Source organism: Gobio gobio (genome assembly GCF_949357685.1).
Source record: "Gobio gobio genome assembly, chromosome: 8".
NCBI classification, from domain to species: Eukaryota; Metazoa; Chordata; class Actinopteri; order Cypriniformes; family Gobionidae; genus Gobio; species Gobio gobio.
The window spans coordinates 50,046,096-50,055,076 of record NC_137114.1 but is presented as its reverse complement, the minus strand read 5'-3'; the positions used below and the strand labels follow the sequence as shown (position 1 = coordinate 50,055,076).

The following is an 8,981-nucleotide window of genomic DNA, read 5'->3' as shown; positions in this document are numbered from 1 at the left end:
TCATTTGGGTTCCTGCTCATGTTGGTGTGGAAGGAAATGAGAAGGTGGATACTCTGGCTAAACAATCTCTAAGAATAAAGCAAGTAGATTATCAGGTCCCATTAAGTAAAACGGAAGCTAAAGTACTTATAAGAACATATGCACAATCAGTATGGCAGGTATATTGGGATGATAATAAAACCGGTAGACATTTATACAATATACAAAAACAAGTTGGTGCTGGGAGGAAGGAGAGCAGGAATCGAAGAGAAGGAAGTATCATAACTCGAATGAGAATAGGTCATACATATAAAATTGGAAAACATTCAACTGGGGAATGTATACATTGTAGCCAACAAGAAACAGTTGAGCATGTATTAATCCATTGCAGGAAATATAACACTGAGAGATGTCACCTTATTCAATCATTGAAGAAAGTAAAACATTTTGTCTTTACCTTATCAGGTCTGTTAATGGAATCAGCTAAGGTGTATGATGAAATTATTAAATTTATGAAAGAAAGTAAATTATATAAAAGAATATAGTGTTTTGTTTGTTTTTTAATTTTTTTGTTTTCTGTTTTATTTCCAGTTTGTTTATTTGTTTTGCTTATTTTTTATGTTTATTTATATTTGTATAAAAGCAAATAAATAGATCCATATTCCATTCCAGCTGGTGGCGGTAATGCACCAATAAGCTAGGTTGCCAACCGCCAATAAACACCAAAGAAGAAGAAGAAGAAGAAGAAGAAGAAGTGAGATTGTTTTGGTGCTAACAGCATGGTAGATGGTGTCGGCGTGCCACTTTTAGAGTCCTGACTGGGAATCAGTGGGATTTTCTGCTCTGTCAATGTAAGATGTTGTTTTCTCTTTTATGCATGGTTGTTTATTGCCTGTTTTTATTTAATGTATAAATGGTTTGATGTCTATTTTGTTTGCTTATTTGTAGACTCTTTAGTTGTAGTGACAATATCAAGAAAAGGGCTGTTTAACCTGCAGGACAGCCTGTTCCTACCCTCTTTGTGAGTCAATGCAACCGGGGAAATGTATGATTGCTCACTTGAAATTTAGGGATTATATTAACCTGTTTGAGTCCACATCATTCAAAGACTTCTGCTTCCCTATCTACAGCAGCAAGGACATTGTCATTATGGACTATTCAGTTAAAAGGTTGTACAATCATTGCACCAGTGTTTTTGATGTGTGTGGTTTTTTTCTCTCCCATTGGGTAAAATGTTTCACTTTGGGGTTTTACATGTTGAAGTGTGAATTCATCTCTTCTATTTTGATGGCTGTATATATACTTTATTTTGTAATTTTTCAAATTATACATAAGTTTGCATCTATTGCTTGTCTTATTGAGTATTTTGATGTACACAGAGCTTAGCCGTCGGTTCCCTCCCTAATAAAAATATTGTGACAATTGTTTTGGGTTTACAATCTAGACAAAGTGATGTTGCTTCAGTATCACTCTTGCACCCTCAGTTAATGTTGAAGCAATGTTGAGATATCAACCACAAATCAATGATAATATTATTGAATCAACATTATAAAGTGATGTTAGTTCTATATCATATTTGCACCCGGATTTAATGTAAATCAATGGTGAACAAAAAAAAAACAATGGTAATATTTTTGAATCAACATTACACTATGATTGATTGATTCTGGTCCGTGGTCCTTATAGAAACAGGTATTATGCTTTTTCATTTTTTTTTTTTTTTAAACCAAATGATAAACAAGAATCTAGCTCGATTTTTCGTTCAGAGGTAATTTCTGCTGATTGTGTCATATTTTGGCCATTTGATTCTCCTTATAGAAACAGGTATTAAAAAAACAAAAAACGGCTTCTTTTTCGTTTTTTAATTTTTTTTAAACAAAACGAAACACAAGAATTCAGCTTGATTTTTCGTTCAGAGGTAAAAAAAATTATAAACTGCTTGAATATTCGATTTTTAGACGTGTCTGGGAATTATACGCTCCTTTCTGCTGATTGGTCAGCCGAAGATCAAACTGTTCCGTCATCTGGGGCACGTTCAAAGCTCAAACCGGTGCGCAACGTTTTGCAACGGTTCCGGTTGAATGTCATGTTTCCTGGAAACGGCGTGCAACGGGTTTGAGATGCGTTTTCTCTCGTTTGGTGGGTGTGTCAAATATGTCAGCCCAATCAGCAGCAACATGAACGTAAACCATGCGGTATTAAAGAGACAGCTCGCACAATAGGTCCAAGTAAAGTTGTTTACAAATGTGTCCGCTGCAGCTCAATATACGCAACAATTGAAGATATTAAAAGAAGACATGATTGTCGTAAGAGTTTTATAGTGTGTGTGTATATATATATATATATATATATATATATATATATATATATATATATATATATATATATATATCTCAACATGATGTATTTATTTATATTTTGGCTTCATGGCAAGTTTATTTATATACCAAATATCATATGGACATTAAGTGCTTTACATAAAAACAAGAGAGAAAATACAAGCTATTATTAAAAAAGTAAGAACTAGAAATAAAATTATTTAAATTAGGAACGATTACTAGGAGATAAAGTTAATTAAATGGGATTGGGATGTTGTATTTTATTCTGGACAGCACTGTTCAACGCAGCACCGTTTCCGTTTAAAAAACGTTTTGTAGGTTGAACCTCTTGTAGAGGCTTTTATCCAAAGCGACTTACAACTTGGGGGTACAATAAGGGATTGGTCATGAAGAGTCGAGTGAGCGCAACAAGTACCTGAAATGCTGAGTCTGTGTACATTTCTCAGTGTAGCACAGGCTAGAGTAGGGAGGGAAAAGGGAAGAAAAAGGAATTATTTTTTTAAGAGGTTAAGTGCTCATGGAAGAGATTAGTTTTTAGATGAATTTTGAATGTTGAATGAAAATGTTCTGGAAAGGGATTTTTTGCCTCTCTGTGATGGTACCACAAGCCTTCGCTCCTTAGCTGAACGAAGGCTTCTGGTGGGGGTGTGGAGTCGTAGAATCGAGTCAAAGTATGCAGGAGCTGAGCGCGTGGTGGCTCTGTAGGCAAGCGTCAGCGCCTTAAACTTGATGTGAGCCGCGAGTGGTAGCCAGTGCAGAGAGATGAAGAGTGGTGTGACGTGGGTCCTTTTGGGCTCGTTGAAGACCAGACGTGCCGCTGCATTCTGGATAATTCGAAGTGTTTGGATCGTACGAGGGGAGTCCAGCCAGAAGCGCATTGCAGTAGACAAGTCTAGAAATAACCAGGGCCTGGACAATAAGCTGTGTTGCGTGCTCTGTTAGGAACGGTCTGAACTTCCTGATGTTGTAGAGCGCAAACCTGCACGAGCGAGCTGTCTTAGAAATGTGTTCTCTGAAGGACAACTGGTCATCAAATGTAACTCCAAGATTTCTGACTGACTTTGAAGGGGAAATCAGGGATGTACCTAACTGGATGGTGAAGTCATGTTGCATAGTGGGATTGGCGGGGAAGATCTCAGGAAGGAAGGAACTCAGTCTTTGCAAGGTTGAGCTGTAGGTGATTTTTTTACTCATCCATGCAGAGATGTCAGCCAGACAGTTGGAGATTCTTGCAGCTACTGTGGGGTCGTCTGGTTGGAATGAAAGGTAGAGCTGAGTGTCATCAGCATAGCAGTGATATGATAAGCTATGTGCCTGTATGATGGGACCCAATGTAGTAGTGTAAATGGAGAAGAGGAGAGGTCCAAGCACTGAGCCCTGAGGAACCCCCGTGGTCAATTGATGTGCTTCGGATTCCTCTCCTCTCCAGGCAACCTTGAAAGACCTACCTTCCTCCTTGAGATAAGACTCAAACCAAAGGAGTGGAGTCCCTGTGATGCCCAGTGAGGAGAGGGTGGACAGAAGAATCTGATGATTGACCGTGTCGAAGGCAGCAGATAGATCAAGGAGGAAGAGGACTGATGATTTGGACTCAGCTTTAGCTATCCACAGGTCTTCATTGACCGACAGTAGTGCAGTCTCTTTGGAGTGGCCCCTTTTGAAACCGGATTAACTGGTTAACGTCCAGCTGATTATTCTGTGAGAGGAAGAATGAAACCTGGTTGAAAACAACTCATTCAAGAGTTTTTGCTATGAATGGTAGGAGAGAGACAGGTCTGTAGTTATCTATGAGTGATGCGTTTAATGTGGGTTTCTAAAGCAGTGGAGTAACCCGAACCTGCTTGAATGTGGTAGAGAAAGTGCCGGTGCAGAGAGATGTGTTGATGATTTTTGTGAGTGCTGGTAGGAGTGTTGGAGAGATGGCTTGAAGGATGTGTGAGGGAATGGGATTGAGAGGACAGGTGGTAGGATGGCTGGAGAGGAGAAGTTTAGATACTTCGGCCTCAGTGAGTGTAGAAAATGAGGAGAGAGGATGTTCGGTTGTGGATGTGGCTGATCTAAAATCCACAGTGCGCGGGGTGAGAACTGATTGCTGATAGTTGTTGTTTTGTTTGTGAAGAATTGTGCAAAGTCGTCTGGAGATAGGGAGGTGGTGGAGGAGGACAGAGCAGAGAGTTGAATGTTCTGAAAAGTGTGCGTGAGTTTGAGGTGCTTCTGATCTTGTTTTGGAAATAAGAAGATTTAGCGGCATGTATTTCATCCGAGAAGGATGAGAGCAGAGACTGATACTTACCTAGATCAGATGGGTGGTTGGATTTATCCCATTTCCTCTCTGCTGCCCTGAGTATCGTCTGGTGTTCACGAATAACATCAGATAACCAAGGGTTAGAGGTAGTAGCTCATGCTGGCCTAAAAGAAAGAGGGCAGATACTGTCTAGACAGGAAGTTAAAGTGGAGCATAAAGTGTCAGTTGCAGTGTTAACATCCATAGAGGAGAATTGTGTGGATGAGGGAAGGGAGGATGACAGAGCAGAGGAGAGATGAGAAGGAGAGAGTGAGCGCAGGTTTCGCCTGAAAGTAACTGGTGGAGGAACTGGTGGTGCGTGAGTAGTAAGTTGAAGATTAAATGTGATGAAGAAATGATCTGAGATGTGTAGAGGTTTGACCAAAATGTTGTCAGTAGAGCAGCTGCGTGTGTAAATGAGGTCCAGATGGTTAGGATCAGGATGCGCTGTATGCGCGTCTGGGTCCCTTTGAACAACATCTGGCGCACACCACAAACATGAACCAAAATACAGCGAATACTTGACGAGTCTACTTTTAAAAGTTTAGATTATTTGAAGTTAAGTGCATTATTTAAGTCACTTTGGAATAAATCACAGCATGTTTCATGATAATAAAAAACGTGACAAAAATACGGTATGATAGCCAATTCGCGGACCCCCTGGCACTTTGCTGGTCTAAAACAGCTGGTCTACACAGAAGAAAGCCGTGTAGACTCTGCCCCGGTACGGGTTGTGTCGAGCCATTCGTTAGTCTGGTTGTTTGATGAGAAAGAGATGAAATGCAGGCAAGTTGCAATAAACGCGTCAAGAATCCGCATTTGCCCATGTTTTTTTTCAAGTGGATTCAAATTTGTAAAAATAATCCTATATGCAACTCGTGCCGTAGGCTATATTCCAAGCGTTCTGAAGGTATACTGTAGGGTTTGCTGGTGAGAAACAAACCGAAATGGCAAGTTATTAGACTATGTGAAAATCTTTGCGTTGCAGTCCTGTGTGCGTGCGCAGCAGCTCGCTTCGGGCATCCTTTTGAGGCATCAATTGACCTATCGGTAAGCCCCGCCCCCCTTAGTTACTGTTTGTCCTAACTCGGACAAACAAACGGAGTTGCTATATCTTACAATGACAGCTGTCAGTGTGAAAACCTTATCCCGAGATTTTTTGGACACAGAATGTAGCGTATATCCCGTCCAAATGATGGCCAAAGTTTACTGATGGTTTATCATGTCCTTTTTCACTCCAAAAAAATCATCGTAATAGCTGAACAAACAAAGGATAAGAAGTGCGCATTAACGTCTCATTCAACTCTCTCTCTCCGGTGCATTACCATTAACATACACAGCAAATTACACAAAAACAATACAAAAACACTCATACAACCAACAGTAAACAAACATATAACGTACACAGAGCTTATGATTTTTCGGGGATGCAGTTAATAACTGGTAAACTTTGTATCTTCAAAACAAGTCCGATTAACTGCGTGCAAGCTCTCCCTTTCACTAACCGTAGACTATAATATCAAAATAGGAGTACTCCTTAGTAGGACAGAAAATGTAGACCTTAAACATATCTAAAATTAAATTAATTTACATATAACCAGTTTAATATGGAGAGGCACAGAAATGTAGACCTTCGTGTTTTTGACCTACACCATTACATGACGTGAGAACAGTTAGTTATTTCGGTTTGTATGTTAGCAGGGACTTTAATCGTAACTTAATGAGAGTATGACAAACAGAAAATCCTCTCAGGATCCCTGGAATCAGTGTTACAGTGACCTCAGGCATTGCATTTTAGCATTTTTGTAGCATGAACACCATCAAACTGATGAGAGCTTCGGATTTTCCAATGTTTCTCTATGGCGCTGACACCTAGAGATGTCCGAGTTCCGGTCCCAGTGCAACTGATATACTCAACTGACATTGGCTCATCTGTGTTCGAGGGGCGGGGCTTACCGATAGGTCAATTGCCTACAGAACATAATGAATTACATATTCCTTTACAGAACAACTCACAGAAATCAACCATCAGTCAGTTTTAGACATTTTTGGATTAAATACTTTTTATGCACTGTACAATTCAAGGACAGAATGTCCCAAATATGGAAACTTTGGACCAAATGAAAGATGCACGAGCGACGAGCCCAATGTTGGTTTCAATTCGAATTAATTCATTTAGGCTTGGTGTTTAAACTTAATGTTGTTTATAATAGATGGCACAATATATAAACTATTTTATATAGGCTATGCTTCTATGTATATTTTTATTATATGGCTACTTATATTTCATTCTTGTTGTTTTCTGTTGCCACATTAAATCAGGGTTCACTTGAATCTTCACATTTATCCTTCTTGAACTGATTCTAACTACTTAATATGTTTATTTCAGACCTGATGGAAGTGAAAGAGCAAAGATAAGAACTGAAGTGAAATTTCAAAGGTGATGATCCTGTAGTTTGTTTCAGCCGGTCGACACCAATAAAATGTGCTTAATGTGCCAATTTACAGCAGATCTCAGACATCACCATAATGAATGAGGTGAAAACAGGGAACTTTTGGCTTTTCAGCAGCTCAGTTAAACATTATGGTCTGTACTTTTTAAATGCAGATTGAATCAAAACACAGTGATCACAGTTCACACCTGCAGTGAAGCCCCTCCCACAACAATTCACCAATAAATACTGGAAATATTCACATCATCCTACAAGAGAAGGACAAACTCCAGGTGTAGCAGCTGAAATCTGTGTGACTGTTAAAGAGATTGAAGACATGAGTTATCCAGAACCATCCAGAATAAAACATAAAGATACTGAGGAACAAACAGGTTGGTGTCCATTCTTGATTCTTCATTATTGACTGATTTGGTGGATGTGAATTAATAAACAGTATATGAAAGATGAAAGATCTGATACCTGATCTTTTAAATTAGGGTTCACTTGAACTGATTCTAACTTGATGTGTATTTTAGAACAGGTGGAAGTGAAAGAGCAAAGACAAGAACTGAATGAAGAGGAGGAGGAACATCATAACCTTAAAACTCAAAGAACAAAAGCCAAAAAGCTGCACACCTGCACTCAGTGTGGAAAGAGTTTCACACATAAAGGACACCTAAACACACACATGAGAATTCACACTGGAGAGAAACCGTATACATGCAATCAGTGTGGAAAGAGTTTCACATATTTATCTAATTTCAATTGTCATCTGCAAATTCACTCTGGAGAAAAAACATTTAAATGTGATCAGTGTGGTAAAGATTTTGTTTCATCATCAAATCTAAAACAACACCTGACAGTTCATTCAGATGAGAAGCCTCATGTGTGTTCTCTCTGTGGAAAGAGTTTTGCAAGGCTGAATAATTTTAAACAGCACCAGAAAACACATGATGAAGTGAGAGAGTATATGTGCTTTGACTGTGGGAAGAGCTTTACTAGAGCTGACCGTCTGAAACTGCACCAAAGAATTCATACTGGAGAAAGACCTTACAAGTGCTCATATTGTGACAAGAGTTTCACTCAGACTCATCACCTGAAAGAACATGAGCGAGTTCATACTGGAGAGAAGCCGTACTACTGTACTCAGTGTGAGAAGAGTTTCAGCCAATCAGGTCATCTAGTGACTCATATTAAAAAGTGTTGTTCTGTGTCACTGTGAGCAAATGTTTTCTTCAGATCCAAAACGTTCAAGTAAATCATGTGTGCCATCCCTGGTGAAAAAAGTATACTTCATTGTATTGTGTATATATTCTATTTTTCAATAGTACATTGTAAATATACTAACCAAACATTTTTCATCTTTAAATATATAAAAAGTATATTAGCAGAAAAGAACCAGAGAAAAAGTCCTTCTGTTTGATGTAAGTTGTAGCCTACTAGTCGTTAAATTATTCGTATCAATCTCACAAATGAAAAACTGTCTATGTTTTGTTATGCTTTAACAAACAGAAAAGGAGGTTTCGGTTTGATATCTCCTTTTTTGTTTGTGGTAACGTTTCAGTGTTCTTTTAATGAAAAACATGTTAAGTTAATTTCGTTCAGTTTTTCTGAAACGAATGATTGTGTAACATTATGTAATTCAAAGTATGTTGTACAAACTATAGCCAAGTAATAAAGTATATTGTTACTGACTACAAAGTAGTGATGTTCGGTTCTTGAACGAATCGTTTTTTTGAGCCGGTTCACTAATCGGACTGAATCGGACTTTAGTTCCGGTTTGATGACGCAAAAGCCGAAGTAGCACCTCCGGCTAAAAAAGAACCGAATGAGCCGGTTCAACCAGCTGTCGAAGTTTGCAGAGGATGATTGAGTTAGCGACTCAAGTCTGAGGCACGTACTGGAAATATGCTTATTATGACTACTGTAATTAAATACATTTTATTA

At 38.7% G+C, this 8,981-nt stretch overlaps 1 long non-coding RNA gene across 1 annotated transcript; it reads left to right on the top strand.

Annotated features, from left to right (window-relative positions):
* Window positions 1–724: 724 nt before the first annotated feature.
* On the top strand, window positions 725–8,730 carry LOC307131151. The gene is made up of 4 exons (XR_013817129.1): window positions 725–830; window positions 6,992–7,042; window positions 7,211–7,426; window positions 7,571–8,730. It is a non-coding gene; the product is annotated as an uncharacterized lncRNA (long non-coding RNA).
* The last annotated feature ends 251 nt before the right edge of the window (window positions 8,731–8,981 follow it).